The sequence below is a fragment of the Sphaeramia orbicularis genome, chromosome 17, assembly GCF_902148855.1.
Source record: "Sphaeramia orbicularis chromosome 17, fSphaOr1.1, whole genome shotgun sequence".
Taxonomy (NCBI): domain Eukaryota; kingdom Metazoa; phylum Chordata; class Actinopteri; order Kurtiformes; family Apogonidae; genus Sphaeramia; species Sphaeramia orbicularis.
The window spans coordinates 7990897-8012186 of NC_043973.1; positions in this window are offsets into that span (position 1 = coordinate 7990897).

Genomic DNA, 21290 nt, shown 5'->3' on the forward strand with positions numbered 1-21290 from the left:
CAGGTCGGTTTTTGCAAATGTGTGTGTGTGTGTGTGTGTGTGTGTGTGTGTGTGTGTGTGTGTGTGTGTGTGATTGTTTAGAAGAAAAAAAAATAGTTAGAAGTTGACTGATATATTTGGAGAAGATCAACAGCCTTTTTTTTTTTTTTGCTTCTGTTGCAAATTGTTTATAAAATGGATCATTCATTTAACAAGTTCAGGAATGGCAAATTGGAAACATGGGAGCCCTTTACTCACATCACATGACAGTAGGCTCTTGTCAAGGTATTGTCTATCTAATTTAAATTATATATATTTTTTTTTTTCCACACAGACCCTGTCAGTTTTTCTGGGCTCGAGGGGGTTCTCGCCCAGGGTGTCATTCAAGCTAGGACCGCCACTGCACAGACATTAATACTCCATTAAATGCATTCATTAGCAACTGAATGTTGTGTCCTTGTCTCTTTATATGGTTGAAATCACATGTTGCTATGCCTGAATGACCTTCCGGGCAGGATTGGTATTGATGAATCCAGCGTCTGGTTTGTCTGGTGAGGGATGTGGTGCTCTGGCAGTAGGATGGCATGCTGGTATGTTAATTGTTCATCTGTGTATCTCTGATGTGCATGTCACTCTGAGGAATTACCTTTTTCACATTAACAGTTTCCCAGCATCCCCCTTAAGTGTTGCAAATGGTTCAAAAGCACTAAAAATGTGCGTACGCCAGCCATGAAGTCAATGTGGAGCATCACACATTTCCACGGTCTTTTCACTCTTTATACATCTGAATGTGAATGTGGAAAAGTGCGTATGCCATGTTTTTTTGTGCATGCACCCATACATGAGGCCCCAGGAGAGTGCTACAGACCAAGTTTGAGGAAATATGTCAGTTTAGTTTGTGTTACAGACAAGTCAACCATCAAAAAAAAAAATTACATAAAATGCATATCAGTCTTTGCATATTAGTCCGCCATTTTAGACACCTGCTCCTTGCAATACGTGTCGACTTAAGCCTGCGTCCCAGCCATGGTTAAATTACACAACCTGTGCACTCAGGACAGAATGCAGACATGTGGAGAGGAGATGGAAAAAGGACAGACCGCATGTTTCTCTGGACATTTTAAGGGGCGGCTGCTTGTCTAATTATCAGAGAGTGGTGAAGCGTGCAAAAGCAGAATGTATGTCAAACCTGGTGTCTACAAACAGCCACAGATCTCAGGTTCTATTTAATGTGTTAAACTGCATTGTGAATCCTGTGGGATCTCCCAGTATTGTACTGTCTGACAACTTGTGTGAAAATTTTTCATCATTTTTTGTTGATAAAATATCTGCTGTCAGGGCCTCCTCTTCACCTTTCACAGCAGTAGACCCATCTGTCTGTATTGTTTGCCCTGTGGTCTTTGAGCATTTTGAACCTGTGTCTCTCTGTGAATTGTCCAGCATTGTTAACTCTTTCCCCTCCATTGACGAGATATTCCATCAATTGCTTCCCAACGCTTCCCCGCCGAAATTGTCCGTCAAGCCGTGTTTTCATTGTTATACTGTAGTTGGAGCCATTGCGGATCGTGTGAATTACTTTCCTTAGTCCAAAAACAAACAAAGAAGCAGTTTTTCCAGAAAAATGAAGGACCGGTTGTAAAGTTTTTGAACAGGAATCACCAGTATCCCATAGCAATGTATACAGCGCCAGTCACTCTGAATGAGGAAATGCCAGCTCCACAGGAACCGCGCACAGTTTCAAAAGCCTTAAAGATGATTATGGACACAGACTCCGATACTGCAATATATGATGAACCTACAGAAGAACCGTTCAGAGACAGCAACAGAGAAATAGGAGGTGAGGGAGACGGACACGGGGAAACGGAGCGGCACAGGTCCAACATGGAGATGAGGAAGACGGGGGGGGGGCACGGTGCAACACAGAGCAAATCACAGACAGGTGGAAGATATAAGAGACAATTATATTGGACATTCAAGGAGAAGACAGACAACCAGATGGGGGACAAGACAAAGGACACCTAGTCTTTATCCTTTAGACCAGGGGTCACCAACCTTTTCTCCTCTGTGGGCTACTTTTACCTAATGAAGTTGCCGGAGGGCTACTCTAATTTAGCAACATTTATTTACATAGCTATTTTTCATACATACTCATTTTGTATCATACGTTTGTAACATTGTGCTCTTCATTTATTTTATTTATTTTTATATCTTTGTTTTAACATTTCCAATACTTAAAAAGTGTTAATATGAAACTATTATTTTACTTTAAGAAAATCAAACGTAGAAAAAAACAAATACAAGCATTTGCTGCTGTATTCCTAAATATTTTAATACTATGTCAAAAATGATGAAATAGAACAATCCTGCATATTTTTATAGAATTACTAAAAACAAATAATACACACCTGTATGTGCATTTTTAATACTTTGAAATTGTGAAAAGGAACGTTGTCACACACAATAAAACTTCACCAGCATGTGCTGCTGTTTTTCTGAAGGATTTGACCTTTTCTAAATTCACATAATGCTGTCAAATCATATTAATTAAAACCAGAACTTTGTGCACATAAATCCACCATCCCCGTCACTTCTACAGTCATCACACTGGAGTCAAACGCAGAGGCACCTGTTCAGGTCCGACTCCAGCTGTCTGAGCGCATGCGCAGATAGCGCACGTATGTTTGCGCTTGTCCAGGATGTGACCCACTTTACTGAAGCCTCTGTTGAAGCGCTGGTCTTGGTCAGTTTAGTGAACATGGACTGTTGTTTTTGGACTTTAGTTTTCAGCTCTTATACCTTCTCTTCACGGAGGCTGATTCCCACCGGAGAATCTCCAGAAAAGTTGCTGTGAACTTTGGTAAAGTTCCGCTCCACGTTGCATCTTTTACTGACTTCCAGAACGCACCACAGCACACACACACACACACACACACACACACACACACACTCGTCTTTCACATTTGTCAAACAGAAGTCCATGCCTCATCGTTGGTGAAAATGACTCCCTGACTATATTCAGCCCACATCGTTGCGGGGCTAAACCCACTACCTGCCTGGCATCTGGCTCATCCTGGGCCCCGCCCCTCTCCAATGACAGGCAGCAAACCAGCGCTAAAGTTTGATTGACAGCTAGTTGACCGTTTCATCTCGGGAGGGGGACACTTGTAATTTTGATTGGGTGGAAATTTAGACCTGTCACCGGTAGATCGCGAGCAACGTGTTGGAGAACCCTGAACTAGTTCTATTTTTAGAACAGGCCTGCGGGCGACTCGCGTGGTCCCTGCGGGTGACCTGGTGCCCACGGGCACGTGTTGGTGAGCCCTGCTTTAGACAGTGTGAGTTGAGATTATGACTATGGACACGGAGCTGATTCAGCACAGGTGTGGTTCAGTAATGCCAGGGGTGACACAGGTAAGACACCATTTTATTTGGCTTTTGTATGAAATAAATAAATAAATACATATATTCATAAATAGGTAAATAACTACATGTCCATATAATTATTTATAGATGAAACACAGCAGGTGGTCCAACATGAGGACATGGTCCAATAGAAGGACATGGTGCAGCCAAGCAAAGGCCAGAAATCTACAGTATTTAGTGCATTTGTTTCTTGTTTTAGTTGAAAATGAGGAACATGGAAGTGTTTATATAAAAAAGCTAAACTAATATGTGAAAGACTCATAATGTATGTAAATGTGTAAAGTTCATAAGGAACATGGTTGCTTTAGTAGATGTTTTGTGTAAAGTTTGTGTGGATTCCCTTAACATTTTGTGGAGTGTTGGGATATCTTAGAACTGTTTATTACCTTTGTTGTTATTATTATTATTATTATTATTATTTTGTGATTTTGAATACAGTGCTACTATTTATAAATTAAAAAAAGAGTCAAAAATGTAAATAGGAAATCAGTTTTATCTTGAAAATCAATCTTTGGGGGAAAAAAATGCAATTTTCTCAGTTTTTTGCTCAAAATTTAGTTTTTTCCTGAAAATTACCAATATTCAAATGTTTATACCTCACAAACAAATAAAGATAGAATAAAATAGTTTTTTTTTGTGTGTTTAAAAGTTGAAGTTCTGTTTTTTCTTTTGATGTATTCAGGGTTCACATACACCTTATACAACATTTTCATTGGGCTTTTAAAGATGAGTGTATATGACCAGAAAGGCTGGCGCTGGCTGGCAACTCACTGTAAATCCTCTGGCGGGGAAAGAGTTAATAAGTTAAGGCCTTCTGACTGTCCTCTGGATTCCATTCCCCCAAAACTTTTGAAAGATGTATTTAATGTAATTGGGTCTCAGATTTTGAGAATTATGAATGTGTCCCTGATTTCTGGTTGCTTCCCTCGTGCGCTTTTAAACATGCGGTTGTTCAGCCTCTGCTTAAAAAACACAACCTGGCTCTTGATGTTCTTAGTAACTACAGACCCATTTCAAAACTACCCCTCATGTCAAAAATATTGGAAAAAATTGTCTATTTGCAGTTGCAATTTCATCTGGAGGGAAACAACATTTTAGAAAAATTTCAATCTGGTTTTAAGTCACTTCACAGCACCGAAACTGCACTTTTAAGAGCTTTTAATGATCTTCTTTTAACTGCTGATGCAGGTTGCTTCTTGGTTTTACTTCTTTTAGATTTAACTGCAGCCTTTGAAACTGCAGATCACCTGATCTTGCTCTCCCGCCTCAAGAACTATGCTGGCATCAAAGGCACGGTCTTAAATTGGTTGAGGTCGTATCTCTCTAGCGATCATTTTCTGTTCACTTTGGCCTTCACAGTTCAGGTGCTGACTCTTTGTACTGTGGATTGAACCAGGGGCCTGTTCCAGAAAGCGGGTTTTGTGAAAACTCTGAGTATGTTAACCCTGAGATGAGGGAAACTCGGGGTTTTCCGTTCCAGAAAGAGAGGTAAGTCAAACCCTGAGCCTGTTACCATGGTAACTTACTCCATGAACATAACCTGCTTGGTGGCAAGTTTTCTCTAAAAAACGCAGTTTCACCTGTCTCCTCCCACCCGAAACACGTTGTTAGACATGGATTTTTCCGCACAAATATGATCCCAAAGGCTTAAAAGCACAGTTTTTTTTTTTTTTTTTTCTTTTCTTTAATGGGCTCAGCTGGCTGACAGGCAGCTGTCTGTACCGATAAGGCAGCAGCCAACACCAACTGTACTCCCAGTCATCATTGCCCATTTTTCTAACACCTTTGCTTGTGTATCCTCTTTTATTTGGGCATTTTACCAGGGAGTATCTCACACTACTATTTTTTTTTTTTTTTTCCTGCTTGTCTTGTCCAACATCCTAACAGCAGAATGGTAGTCTGGTTCCTTTTGGTGCTGAAAAAATTTGCTTTGCCAAGGGTAACTTCACAAAGTATATGAAGTGCCCTTTGATATTCTACTGTGTTTATTATAAGTTTAGTTGAACCACATTTCGATGCCGGACCTGACATGGGGGGGTGGGGGTGTGGGGGTAGAAGAAGGGGAGAGAACAAGAGAGAAGAAGGTGGCGAAGACCCTCACAAGAAAGTATCAACAATACAAACAGCAACAACCATGGTGACAATTATAATGGTGACAATAACTACAACCAGAACTGAGTAAACTGGGCAGAAGAGAGAGAAAAAAAACAAAACAAAACTATAAAAAAAAAAAAAAAACACAACGAGATACATAAGACCTATGAAATGAAGAATATAAGAAAGTATGAACAAAATATTGTATACCACATTCGCACAAATAATACCTATAACAAATAATACCAAAAACAAATCCACACATCAGTTGTTCACATTCATCTGCTGTGACAGAGTGAACCAGGCAAACAGACTGAGGTGAAGAACACAGGCATGCAACCACAACCGCACTCCCTCCAAGGATCAGGGACCGACCAAGAGGGCCCCAAGACCCGGCCATCCAGCAGACACCACAGAGAGGGGGGATCCAGCCCGCCCCCCGCCAAGAGGCAACAGTGTGCCCGCCCCAAAGATGGTCGAGGGAGGCCCCTGCCAGAGGCCCCACAGCAGCCGAGCACAGGCCCCAGGAGGCCAGGGACGCCAGCCACCACCCCCCCGCCGGGGGCCGGCCACCCAGGGGCAGGCAAGGCGCCGGTCCCCGAGCCCCACGAGCCCAGGAGCCACCCATCTCCCCGGGCAGGGGTCCCACCCAGCACACCGGGCGGCCAGGGTGGCCCAGGCCGCTACCCGCTGCAGGCCAGTGCACACCCCGATGCCACAGCCAAGCGCCCTGGGGGCCCAGAGGCCCATCTCCCCATCCCACCGAGCCCAACCCCCAAACCCCACACACACCCCAGTCCCCCACTCACCCACACAAGCATATGCACACACACCCACTGATTCCCAGACATACACACCACCCATCTCACATGTTCGACCATTCACACATACACACACACACACACACACACACACACACCCACAAACGCCTCCACCCATGCCCATACTCCCACCTACCCACATGCACGCCCACACGTACACATCTATATGTACACACATACCCACACATGTACCCATACCCATCAACAGCCCCTCACACACACCTGCACACACCAGACACCCGTATCCAGAGTGCCGCCCCCCCCAGCAGCGAGCAGCACCGCCGTGAGTCCCCCCAAGGCGTGACACCCGAGCGCAGCCCCAGCACCAACCGCAGCCCAGGGCGGCAACACCAGCCGCCAGGAACCCCACCGCGGTCCACCACCCCGCCAGCAACCGCCACACCCCCGATGCCCGCATACACACATCTTTCCCGGTCCCAATACAACCTGCAGCGGGCAAGAGAGCGGCTAGCCCAGCCCCCCCCCCCCCCCGACCACAATCCCCATGCGCACACATCATTCATCAGAGGGTGGCAACCCTCAGCAATGCAGCCAGGTGAGCCCCAAACCAATGTCTCAGCCCCCCTCCCCCGGAGCCCCCTACCCCTGACGGCATCCAGGAAACAGGGGTGTGGGAAGACCCCCCCCCCCTCGCCTCCCCACTTATCAGTGTTTTGAAGTGTGAGGTGTGTATGCAAGCAATTAAAATTGAGGAGCATAACTGCGCACCACTGAGGGCGACACCACACAGGCAGCCTCACCCACCGGCACGGCACCGCCCACCAGGCGCCATGCAGCCCGCCCCCCAAAAGTGAATGTGTGGTGTTAGTGTTTCTGTGTGTTGTGTTGTGGGTGGGTGTAATTAAAATTGAAGAGTTAGCCACCCCAGGGTACCACAGAAGGAGGCCGTTTTAGTGACCCCCCTGCCGTACTCCCTCGGGATGTGCACCCTCCCCAAGACCCTACGTGCTTTGTGTGAGGGGGGTGGGGAGGCGAGGGGTTGGGGATAGTATGACTGGGAGGAAGTTTCCTCCCAGAAGACGAGCCAGCCGGCATTCGGCACCCCCGTTCCCCAGTACCGGTCCCCAGGCAGGGGCCGCCAAGGAGCGGGGCAGCCCAGAGACCCCGGGCACCCAACGACCGCAGCCAGAAAGCCACCACCCCCCCAGAGGCCACTCACACACTCAATCATCCTATGCAGTCGAGGGAGCACGGACCCGGGACCAGCCACCCCAAAGCCCCCCAAACAGGCGCGGGGACCCACCACACTCCACACCTCCCCAGTCTTACATGCACTAGGGATGCAGCGATCACCGGCACAGTGCCACCCGCTTAAAAGCACAGTTGATATGCAGCGATTTAACGTCAGGAGAGGATTTTCAGATGGAGTAGACGTGCTATCATTTCCTGATGAATATCTCTTCATCCATGTCTGTGCTCTGGTAAAAAGGATACGAATGCGCAAACTATTTATCCAATAAATTTATTCTCATCGCTTGTCACACTCTCACGTTAAAATCAAAATTTCATAAAAAAATGCAATGTAAAGCAATTCTCAATGCTCCTATATCCAAAAAAGAGATTCTTGATGTAATTAAAGGGCTGCAATCTGGTAAATCCCCTGGTCCAAATGGACTTTGTGTGGAATTTTATAAAGAATTTCATGACATATTAATAGATCCTCTGCTGAATATGTTTAATGACTCCCTGGCTCAAGGCACATTACCACAGTCCTTGAGAGAAGCAAATATGTCATTGATCTTAAAAAAAGGTAAGAGTCCTGAGGACTGCGCATCACATAGACCTATTTCGCTACTAAATGTAGACCTGAAAATTTTGTCAAAAGTGTTAGCAATTTGGCTGGAAAAACTATTACCTATCTTAATTAATGAAGACCAGACTGGATTTATCAAAGGTCGGCATTCTCATAATAATATGCGTCGGTTACTCAATGCAATTCAATACTTCCAACACCACTCTGAGACAGGTCTTGTGCTTTCTCTAGACGCCGAGAAGGCATTTGACCGCATAGAGTGGTCATATCTGTTTTTCACGTTAAATAAGTTCAGCTTGGGAGCAACCTTCATAAACTGGATAAAAATCTTATACAAGACCCCTTTATCAGCAGTGCTCACAAATGGATTACGCTCTCCCTGCTTTGATATTTTTAGAGGAACAAGACAGGGTTGCCCTTTATCACCTCTGCTTTTTGCTCTTGTGATAGAGCCTTTGGCTGAGGTCATTAGAATAAATAGCAATATAAGTGGCCTTAGAATTGCCGATAGGGAACATAAGATCACACTTTATGCTGATGATGTCTTGATTGCGGTGACTAACCCAGAGACCTCCATTCCCTGCCTCATTGAGACAATAAATGTTTTCAGCAGTTTTTCGGGCTACAAGATAAATTTTACTAAGTCTGAAGCCATGCCTCTAGGCCTTTTAAGCTCAAAACAAGTTCCTATGAGATCTTTTCCATTCAAATGGTCTCCGGAGGGTTTTACTTATTTGGGAATATATGTAACACCAAAATTTGAGCAAATGTATAAAGCAAATTTTCCCCCTTTGTTAGACCGCATTCGGCTTGACCTGGAGAGATGGAACACACTTCCTATTTCTTGGATATGCCGAACTGCATTATTAAAAATGAATGTTCTCCCCAGGATCCTCTATCCTTTACAAATTATTCTGGTTTTGCTGTCTCACAAGGTAATCAAACAGTTAAATAGTTGGTTCAGTTCCTTTATATGGTCTAAAAAAAAGGCACGCCTCAAGATAGCTATGCTATGTCATCCCTCATCAGAAGGAGGTCTAGATCTCCCAGATATTAAAAGGTACCAACTTAGCACACATTTGTGTGCCATAGCAGATTGGGTGCAGAACAGACCTACATCATTGTGGATGGATATAGAAAGTTCCATGGCTGAATGTCCCCTAGCAACCTTGCTGTTTCTTCGAAAGGTTAGATCTTTAAAGGTCGCTTGTCCCAGTCCTATTACTTTTACTACAGCCATGGCGTGGCATACATTAAGAAAACTAGAGGGACGTTCAAATAAAATTTCTGTATTTACACCAATATGGAATAACCCGGAGTTTGTACCGGGCATGATGGACAATAGATTCTTAATTGGGTACAAAAAGGTTTATCTAAATTACAGGACTTCTTTGAGGGATCTACTGTCATGTTTTTTAATCAATTAATTGAGAAATATGATATTCCAAGGAGGGATTTTTACCAGTATCTTCAGGTGAGGGACTTCATTAGGAGGAATGCCTCAGACTTGATTCTTCAGGATATTTCAGACACAGAGAGAGAAATTTTCTTAAACAAATCAATTAGCTCTATTAGAATATTCTACAACATCCTTAAAGCGTACTCTACAGTTAATACTTTGCACTTGAAGGAAATGTGGGAGAGGGATCTGGACTGTGTTATTACTGAGGATGACTGGGAAAATGTTTGGGGTAATGTAAAAACATTACGTGTTTTTAAAAGAGTAAAAGCAACTCAGCTAATGATTCTTTACAGGGTGCACATTTATCCTCATTTACGTCACAAATTTAAGCCGGATTCCTTCCCACTATGCTTGAAGTGTAAAGTTGAGACTGGTACCCTTATACACTGCTTTTGGTCTTGTTTAAAAGTGCAATATTTTTGGCAGCTGATTGGTCAGGAAAATGGAAAAAAATATTTTATGTGAAACTGAACTGTAATGCTCTGTTTCTTTTGCTTGGGTTAACTGATCCTGTTGTTGCCAACAAATATCACAAAAAACTGTATCGAATGCTTACTTTTTGTGCCAGAAAATGTTTGCTTGTAAACTGGATCTCAGATCAGATTCCCACCCGGACACAATGGCATAAGACAGTTTTTAGTTCTGTTTCCCTTGACTGTCTCACATATCGATTACACCATAAGGATGATGTATTTCTAAAGACTTGGGAACTTTTTCTTACCTATATGGGACTGGAAGCTTCGACAATTGTTAAAAGGGCATTTGTATTTTAAAATGAAAACATAATTTTTATGGGCCAAATTTTGTTTTTGTTTTTTTTGTTTTTGTTTAATTGTTCTATTGATATGTTCGTTTTATTTATTGTCATTTTGTGAGTGTGTGTATAAAACAAAAATGACAATAAATATAATTTTGAAAAAAGAATGCAATGTGAATGGATATAGATTTACTCTATGCTATACAGTATATTTTAAAGTACCATATGTGGTAGATCTGAGTATTGGATTGGTTACTTATAACAGTAGGATTTTCTACGGCCTCTGCCTTCTTCCTGTTGACTGAGTGGAACTGAAATATTAATCTATAGACAGGACATGAGGTGAGAGGATGTGTTAAAAAAGCATTTGTGTTGTGTTAGTGTTGTTCTTAACTTCTGCATTGGCACTTTAAGTATGGTTGGAAAGCACTTTGGGCATTGTTGATTGTTGTAAATGTACTATATAAATAAATTTGACCTTGACCTACTCCTCTGGTCATAATGTTAATTGTGTTTTGTGTTTACTGATCATCTCAAGCCAGGTGAGGTCTTCCTAGAAGTGGATATCTGAATAGGATGGGCTCACAATTTATAAAATACAAGTTTCACAGTAGATACACAATTACTTCTGCTTCCGAAAATCAATATGATTTTGCTTTCCTTTGGTGTTTGGCCGTTCTTTAGATGCATGGGCTTTTTATGTGCTCATCAAATCCACCAGTGCATCTTTTTAATTTTGGGTCTGTTACTAAAGTTGTGGTTCCTCAGTAAACTGTTGTGGATGATGTGGATTGTATAATAATTAAAGGAGCAGTATGGAAAAATTATATTCCAAGTAATCATAAAATGGCCCTGATACGTCACCAGACATTAAGGAATCATGTTCATTTCAAATACTGATATCACTGACAGTAGTAGTCCAGCCAGAATATTCACATTTGAAAAGCTAAGTGGCAGCCCACAAGTAATGTTTATGTTGTCATTTTGTGTTTTGACCTGATGCTCCACCCATTACCTATCTCCCAGTCACAAAGTCAGTAGTGTTTCTGCATCCAGGTTGCCAGTTCCCACTGAGCTGCAGCTAGGAACATTTCTGATCACAAATGTCTGACGTTGCTAAACCTAAAAGGCCTTGTTATAAATCCCAAACTGGGAAACAAATTCATGGGGCCCAGCATTCCTTGGGGGGAGGGGGCGCATATAGCAGTGGAGTGGGCCCAGAGAGTTAGAGGAACAGTAAAGCATCTTCAGTTTCAGTTTGCACCACTCTGACAATCACGGACTGCCACCCCCCACCACCCCCATCCCCTGCTCTGACAAATTGTTTCCAGTAACTTTCTTGTAGCAAGGGCCCATCATGATTATGTGTCAGGGGCATGCTAGTGCCCAAATACGTTGTGACAAAGTGAGAAACAAAACAAGGATAGGAGATGCTTTTGAAAGATAGATACAACTGAAAGTGGAGAAGAATTTGAATACCAACACTGAAGTTGCTCATTTTCTCCTGGACGTGTAAGATTCAGCAAGTTTTGGCTAACTTAATTCTACTTATTGTAAGCATGGACATTTCAAATACTCTCTACAGTCAAATAACAATATGCATGTTCGTTCATAGTAGTTTAGCCCATATGCAGGTGGGTCATCAAACTGACCAGGTAACAACTAGTTTGAGAAACAAAAACGGTGACTCACAGTTTCCTGTGCATCAATTGCATCCATGTGTCCTCCCCCTAATTCCCCCCTTCTCCCCCTCCCTCCAGTCTCTCTCTCTCACTCTTCCCCCCCCTTCTCCCCCTCCCTCCAGTCTCTCTCTCACTCTTTTTCTCTTCCTCTACCTTCTCTCTTTAACCCCAACTGCTCCAGGAATCAGGGTGTGTTCGAGGTTTCTGCCTCTTAAAAGGAAGTTTTTCCTTGCCACTGTCACCACTCACAAGTGTTTGCTCCTGGAGGATTCTGTTGGGTTCTGTAAATTGGCTTGAGAGTCTGGTTTCGACCAGCTCTATATGTAAAGTGTCATGAGATAACTTTTGTTGTGATTTGGCACTATATAAATAAAATTTGATTGATGGATTGACTCCTTATTGCTAAAATTAGGAGTGCATTATGCTGAGACGCCATTAGCATGGCATGGCTGTATGAAAAATAATTGAGATATTTCAGCAAGGGATGGGAAGATTATCCGATACGTATTGATATGCTGACATGCCCGTGCATGATCTGAGTGCACCGATAGAGAAGCTGCGAGTGAATGACAAGTTTGGAATGATATCATGATGCATCAGTTACTGAATGTTTGTATCGATAAAATTCGATCCGTTCAATAGAATATATTTTTACTCGCATTTAAAAGTGTTACTATTTATTTGGGAAAAGTTTTTCTTTCTTTTACATCCACCTTAACAAACATCATGGATTTGCGGATGTGTACACTGCACACAACAGTTTGAGCACCGCGAATGCACTGTGGCACAAGTGTTGCGGATGAATACTGTTATGTCTGTATCTGAATCTGACAGACTGAGAAGGGAGGCGACGACGTATGGTTTCTTAAAGCTGTGGGAGACTTTCGTCACCAATTTTTCATCAAATCTGTAAAACCACAGTCATAGCCTAAGTATCATGAAACGGCAGCTGCAACAAACACAATGCAGAAACAGCTGAAACGTGGAAATGGCTGGAGGGAAGCAGAGCTCCAGCTGTTTCCATGTTTCAGCTGTCACCACGTCGTGTTTGTTGGAGCCATATGATATCATATGGTTGCACTGCCGCTGCCACTGCCAGGTGGCTGCGCAAACCTCCGCTTCCCACAATGCACGTCGTGACAAAATTCTGAAGATGCCTGAGTTACTTACCAGCTCTGTTTGTAAACAAATGGACTGTTTATGGTGGGGTACACTTTGAAATTGTTCAAAGTGAGGGAAGAGATACAGATGAGTAAGACTTACGGATTCATGATACTGAGGATATGACTGGGGTTGGACAGATTTGATGAATAATTGGTGACGCAAGTCTCCCACAGCTTTAACGTGTACTTTTTACTATATCAGCTGTATTGAATACTGCCATACATGCCACAGATACTTCCTTAAACAGTCACATACATATCTAACAGTGTATTCCAGAATACCTTGTAAAGGTGTCTCTTAAAGTGACAGAACCTTTTTATGTGTTACCTACATTACAAATACATTACATTACAAATGGATTCAGTGAGGGAGTGAGGGAGCTGAGTGTTAGAAACATACAGAGAAACGACTGTGGAAACAAAGTCCTAACTTTTTCACTCAATGTATGTGAGGCACGTGCTCTGAAATCGCACAAAATCCACTTTGTGAAAAGTCATGGTCTTATTTTGATAAATAAATAATCAAGCTCATTGAATTGTACTGCATTTTTTTTTTTACCAGAATGAATGTGTTCAATCAGAATGTGCTTAATCGCTCTGTATCGTGATTTGGGTGTGAGTCGTATCGTATCGCATCGCGAAGTGCCACGCACGTATTTTAATATATTGGATCAGAGATGCTGTATCGAGATGTGTATCATATCGGCCTTACAACTAAGATTCCCAACCCTAATTACAACAGTCAAATGAGTCCTCCTTCTGTCTACACATAGTATAGTAGTCTGTAGAAGACAAACAGCGGGTGCATATTGAGGCACTGGCATGGATTCTGTGGCAGCAACCTGGGTGCCATGGGTTCCCGCCACTGGTGCTCCGGTCAATCTTTAATTATTATTAATTACTTTGCAAACCATCACGCATGAAGCATAAACAAGACAATAAACTTTCAGTGTAAGACTCGTCGCTTGCCATGGTAGCTCCTTGTAGTAGACGCTCATGCTGGATGTGGCAACCTCTAATCTGGGGGGAGGCAGAGGGGATACCACATTCTGCAGGATTTTGAATGTGATTGCAGTACCAGTTTTGGCCACAAACCTACATACGTCATGTAATGCTGCGTTTCCACTACATGGAACCAGCTCGACTCGGCTCAACTCGGTATTCCTGGAGACCGTTTCCATTACAAGACACTACCAGCTTTATAGTACCTGGATGTCATAGCGATGTGGGGCGTTACTTCCGTGTCATCTGCTCAGAGAGTTGCTGAAAACTCGCTCGTTGCGTGTTGTCTCGTCTGAATTTTTACGTCGGCCACCAAAGACTGAATCTCCTTGACCTACCATGGGTTTTGGGTTGTTATCATGTGGATTAATGTACCGCTACATTTACTGTCCACTTCCGCATCTGTTTTTTGTAAAACAGCGGGTCACAGAGACAACTCTCTGACCAATCAGTGGTCTACAGTGTTTACACGTTTTAGTATCTGGTCCCCAGTCCTGGAACCTTGGTGGAGGTGATACCAAAAAAGTAGTACCGGGTACCAGATTCCAGGTCCTTTTTCATAATGTAAATGCAAAAAGGCTAAGCCGAGTTGAGCCGATACCACACAGTGGAAACGGGGCATAAGAGTCAGCAGATGTGATCTGGTGGGTGGGGTTAAGATGACTACAGTTAAGACACTGGTGAAGGCTGTCTGAAATCTAATGCTACATTGGGTGTTGTCCTTTGGGAAAAATATGTTTCATTAAAAACGCATTTAGGGTTACAGCTGGATTAGACAAAAGAAGGCTCTGATCTGACACCTTTCATTAGAAATGCATGAGTGTTGTGGCATCTTTTCAAACTTGTATGTCGGTTTCATTCAAAAACACAAAATAAAAAAAAGTAAAACTTTACTACCAGTTATGCCAATGGTTAGATAGCTCAGTAGGTAATGCTATGGACTACAGTGTGGGAGACCAGGCTTCAAAGTGCAGCAGGAGTGAAAGCCTCATAATTTTACCCATGCTAATTTGACTTCATTTGTATATGTTCCATTGACCATACACACACAAAAAAAAACCTAAACTAAAACCAACTATTACTTCAGTTGCGGGCAGTGTGACGGCAATATAATGTAGATGCTCATGAAATAAGATGGCCATTGACCATAGGTTGCACAAGGGCTCCCCCTCTTCACAAAAGCCAATTTAACCACTGGTCCAGACTGGCTCTGTAGATGAAGCGATTACCCATCATGCCTAGTGCCTACAGTCCAAGCTTGTGGGGTCAGTGTTATGATCTGTGTTTGGGTCAGTTGGCCAGAGGCCTGTTTCACGAAACTAGGATAAGGGATTAAGCCAGGATATGTTGGCTATCCTGGCTCAACTTATCCATGATCCGGTTTCACAAAAGCAGGATAGGGGAAAGCAGGATATGTTTTGATATAAGTTGCCATGGAGATTTATTCTGTGGAGCTAGTCTGGCCCAGACCAGGCTAAATTCCAGGATTTATTTAATCTCATCCCTTATCACAGTCAACAGTCACCACAAATGGAAACCAATAGTTACTCCACTGCCCATTAAACAATGGAATCACATTAACTAGACCCACTGTCAGTATATAAACATTTGTGATTATTAATTGCAATAATTTTACATAAATGATTATTTTAGATGATTTTGCAATTATTATATCAGTTCAGTTCAATTGTGTTTATTCAGACATTTCAAACATTAGACATTTATGCAGATACAATGTTTAAAAACTAAAGAGTCTGTAAAGGAATAGGTTGAACCCTAAGATCATTCTGCTCCCCATTCATATCACCAAACCAAATGAAATAAAATAGATACCAATGCCTTTAGCTTAGTAACAATAGAATCAACAAAAAACTAAACAATTCAATAGTTTGAGTAGAAAAATGAACATTCACATTCTTCGTATATTTTAATGACATTTCTTTTAAACATAGTTTTAAACATAAATAGTGTTCTACAGTCTTTGAACTTAGGATTGAACTTGTTCCAAACATTTCCTCCAACACACAGACTAAATGTCTTCATATTTGTTCTAACAGAAGGTTTATTGAACACATGACTTCCTCTGAAATTAGAAATATTTTCCCATATTTTAATCAAGCTCTCAATATGAACAGGCAACAGATTTTTTTTTAACATAAATTGGGTTTTTTAAAGTGGACTAAGTCACTAAAGTTTAAAATTTTTAATTTGATCATAAACTGATGTGTGTGTTCTCTATAGGACACTTTATTGATCAGTGGTATTGGCCTTTTCTGAATAATGTTGATTGGATTTGAATTAGTTCTGTCAGTATTCCCCCACACCTCCATGCACTACAACATACAACAACGTCACTTCTTTTGTACAGTTATTCCAAGGAATTTGATTACATTGGCCCTTTCAGTCTCTATATTATTTATACTTAGGTAACTGACAGTTTCCCATAGACTATATATGTCATATAAATATAAATACACAAAGAGTAACATGATGTTCCTTTATTGAATAAGGATCAATCAAAGCAAGTAAAACCACCAGCTCCTTTAAAACTGAAGTCACACAGTGACAGTACAAGATAGAAAGAACAGAACCAAAGCATATGATAGAACAGAAGAATAAATACACATTCAAAGGTAGAATACAGCCCACATGTCTGCACACTGAAAGAAATACACGTCTGTACACTGAAAGAAATACACATGTCTGTACACTGAAAGAAATGCAAGACAAATCCATACACAACAAATGAACAGACAAATGAATGGATGCAGTAGCCTCCCTGCAACACAGTACAAAGTAAACACACAGTATATACACAGTATACATACAGTATACATACAATATACACACAGTATACATACAGCATATACACAGTATAAATACAGTATACATACAGTATATACACAGTATGTAACACAAACATCATGTAACGGTGGGTCGCCGTTGCGTCCGGTCACCGTTACGTTAGACATGAATGACATTAGTATATTGTATAGTTTATGTAGCATGAAGAAATGAACACACATTCTGGTTAAATGTTTTTGTCGATTAATTGTATTGTTTGGAGGGTGAGTCGAGGTGAGCAAGTCCAGCGGGGGAGGGTGAGCCGTGTGTGCAGCGGTCCTCTCTTGCCGGGCGTGCATAAAAAGCCTGTGTATGATAAGTGTATGTGCAGAGCAAATCATTAAAGGTAAAGAACAACAGTAAATTACTTTAAAGTTAAGATTGTTACTTTTTATACAATATATAAAGACGCCAACTTACCTTCATGTGGACTTCCGGTTCCGGTTGCGTCCGGCCAAAAGATTCCCCGGGGGGCGGGGACGCTATTTAAAGGTTCCGGGAGGGGAGCGCACATGGGGTGGTTAAAGGAGGGGTGTTCTGGTGATGGGGAAATGTAAATATGTATATATGTGTTGTGTAATGGTGTTTTGTAAATATAGGATGTATTAATCTTTGTAAATAATGTATTTTATTGAGTTGTGGTGTTTTTAAGATTAGAAAAACTGTTGTTTTGATTTGATGGGTAAATTGTGTTTCCCCTGTGGGAAAAATGGTTTGGACAAGTCACATGCACAGTGCTTTTGGTATAAATACAGGTCATTTTAGAGTTGACTGTGGTTGGTGAAGGTTGTGTTTCGTCATGCTGAAGAAAAATAAAGAGAATTGAGTCTTTTACTACCATCCTGGGTTTTTGCTCCTTTTGGAAACGCGCCTTGACCGCTCGGGCTATCACACATCAAAACAGGCCAAATCAATTTAAATTGGAAAAAAAAAAAAAAAAAAACACAAATTCCTCTGCCCCTGCAGGACATATTTACCTTAAATCATGCATGTGATTAAAATAATTGAACACATATTGGTCCCTGGCCAGCTGCCCACTGCGGTCATCAGGTAAGATGGCAGGATTGTCCCAGTCCATGTGTGATGCGCTTTGTTTTGGGGGGGGGGGGTCCCCCTCCCTGTCCTTCCTCAGGCCACATTGTGGAGGACAGTACAGGCCACAGTGATGTCATATGACCTCAAAGGGCTGACCCTTAAGTGGTGAAGACAGTGAAAGCGTTCCTTCAGAAGGTCAAAGGTCATTTGGATCCTGGTCCTTGTCCTGGCATGGGCATGACTGTAGGCCTGCTGTGGTTCCTGGGGGTCTGTGTATGGTGTCAGGAGAAAAGGATGGTAGGTAGACCCCCTGTCCTCCAGACACACACCAGACAATTCACCTGTCAACACAAAACCTCAGCATCACAACCTCAGAAATACAGTGACATTCTGGACACAGATATGATGTAAAAAGTGGTTGTTAATAGAGGCTGTGTGGCTCACCTTGTGATCAGCGCTGACAGATTCCTTAGGTCCGATAGACTCAGGAGTCATGGACCGAGCCAGAACCAGAACCAGACTACTAAGACACAACACTGATGAGACAGTCAGCATGGACCATCTGAAATGATAAGATGAAGAGTATCAAACCAAACAATGAACATCACAAACAATGAACAGTGTTCATTAACCCATAAAGGCCCAGCACTACTTTAATGTCAGCTCACAAATGAATTTTATCTATATCTAACCTTTAAGTGATTTATCTCCATTTGTTATAATATTATCTTCTGTAGTTTGTATTTTGTCAGTATAAATCAGATATTTTCCTATATTTAATTCACTGATCATGTAGATGTTCATTAAAGCTCAGATAAAAGTTGGTGGTTATTATATCAGAAACAGATCAAACTGAATAAACAGTGTCTTTTTCAGTCCAATCTGTCATTAACTGAACATAAACCCACACTGTCATTGAGCCAACTCCATGGGTTTTACTGGAAATCAATGTTGTAGAAGATGACAGTGTTTCCATGTTCACTACGGAGCCTCTGAACGTCCAGATGGGTCATATCTGATGACCATGAAAAGATGAAGAACTGTATTTTACAACAATTATTAACATGGATTAATAGGATTAGTGGATCAACAGGAATTAAACAGTTTAGATCAGTAGATGGTTTTGGTTGGTGATGGATGTTTGGGTCTTCATGGGTTAATTAGCAATATCATAAAGTCACGAATCATGATAAGATAAGATAACGTTATTTATCCCAAAGGTAAATTCACTGAAGTCAGTGAGCTCATCTATTTATCAGAGTTATTCAATCTGATGCAGTTATATTTACACAATTTCACTCACATCTACAGTCAGTTTAACTTACAATTTCACAACTCTGTTTTGACTCAGATGTTAATTAACTATTTGGGTTATAATTGTGATGGTTTCAGCGGAGCGGTCAGTGTGTGTTTGTGCACTACTTACTCATTCAGGTGGTCTGTCGTCCGCCACACTGCCTCTGGTTGTTTTTGTAACTGTGGCAGTGTTGTCTTTCTTTTTGATTCGGTCCTTTACTTCCTTGTTAGCCAAAATGAGGAGTTTTGCGTCCGACGGGGGAAAGAATGCTGCTCTAGTTGCCATGGTGAATCGGTGAATCTGTGATCGATGTCAGGATCTATTGAGGAAGCTGGGTGCGCGCACTTATCCAGGATGAGTTCCACCTGGCTGATGAATCCGTGTCTGTTCATCTTGGCTTGGTCTTTGTGAAACCACTTAAGCCTGGACTCCCATGTTTTGGATTCGTTGAACGCTTAGTCAGTCATCCTGGATGACGGAATCCTAGTTTCGTGAAACAGGCCCCAGATCTAGATTCAACAATATTATGTGTCAGACAAAGGATATAAATAAATATTGTGACATTACATAAGCCTACAAAAGCTATTGTTATCTTAGAAAATTTGTTAACATCAACATCATTACCACAAAACAATTGAACAATGTGATTAAAAAAGGAAATTCCTTTAATTGCAAAACTAAATCGCAAAATGTTGCAAAACAAAACTTAATTGCAAACTAATCAAGTCATTGAGTGCATTTGGAGCTAATGTTTCTGATTACACAACACTGAATTCTAAATTATGTTGTGTAAGATGCCCACTTTTTGAGAACAGGTGAATCATATTTTTCTGCTCAGAACTGGCACTAAATATAGAACTTTATGTAAAATCCACATCACATATCTGTTTTCTCAGGTCTGGACTTCAGCTCTGGGAAGGAGCTTTGTGCTTGGTTTTGTTTTGAAAGAATGAATGAATGAAAGAATGAATGAATGAGGCATTTGTTTTTCTACAAACTTCTGTGGTTGCTGTTTTTAGACCTCAGGACAAAAATATATAAAACAGTGACCTGGCTCCATAAACCACACTCCACCGAGGAACCTCCCTGATGGGGCAGTAGTAGGGGGTGGGAGTCTGCATCACGAGCAGAAACTGGCAAAAATATCCAGGAAGAAAACAACAGTGATACTGAGTAAATTGTCATGGAAGTCATATAACTACAAATATTTTGATATACTGTTCACACATTGTATCAGGATATGCAATCTCTTTTAACCAATAACAGTGGGAGATATTTATCTATTGTGTGAAATAATTGGTTTAGCAAGGGTAGAGCATAACCACAGTGACAAAATCACAAAATAACACTTCATTTCTATCATAACACAGCTGAGTGTATTACTGAGGAGATGCCAGCTGTAACTGGTACCAAAGGTCTCCTACATCTATATTTACTAGGCCTGTAACGGTACACAAAATTTTTGGTTCGGTACGTTTTCAGTTTTCAAAGCCGCAGTTCTTTTTTTTTTTTTTTTTTCGGTTCAGTATGGGAAGAAAGAAAACCCCTCAAAATGTTTATTAATGCATTTATGAATTTTTAAACATTTTTCCCCCAGTTTTTGGAGACAATAGAATATAGAAAAACAGGAATAATATAATTATGCTGCTACAAATTACATAGAAAATAAAATAAATTATTAATATTACTAAATGTATTTTAAACATTAGTATTGCACTTTTCCCTGAAAGGTAGTTTCAAACAAACAAGAAAAATTTAATCACAGTTCTGTCAGTTCACATTTTGCATAAAAATAACAAAAAAAATTCCGCATGAAGTGCAACAGTAACAAGAGGGTAAACTGGTATTCTGTTTAAATAAACTGAAGAGAAACACTGACAACACAATGAACCAAATAATTTATTTTGGGACAAAGAAAAAACTGTTTAGGACACTGTGTGTATTTGTGTGTGCCTGT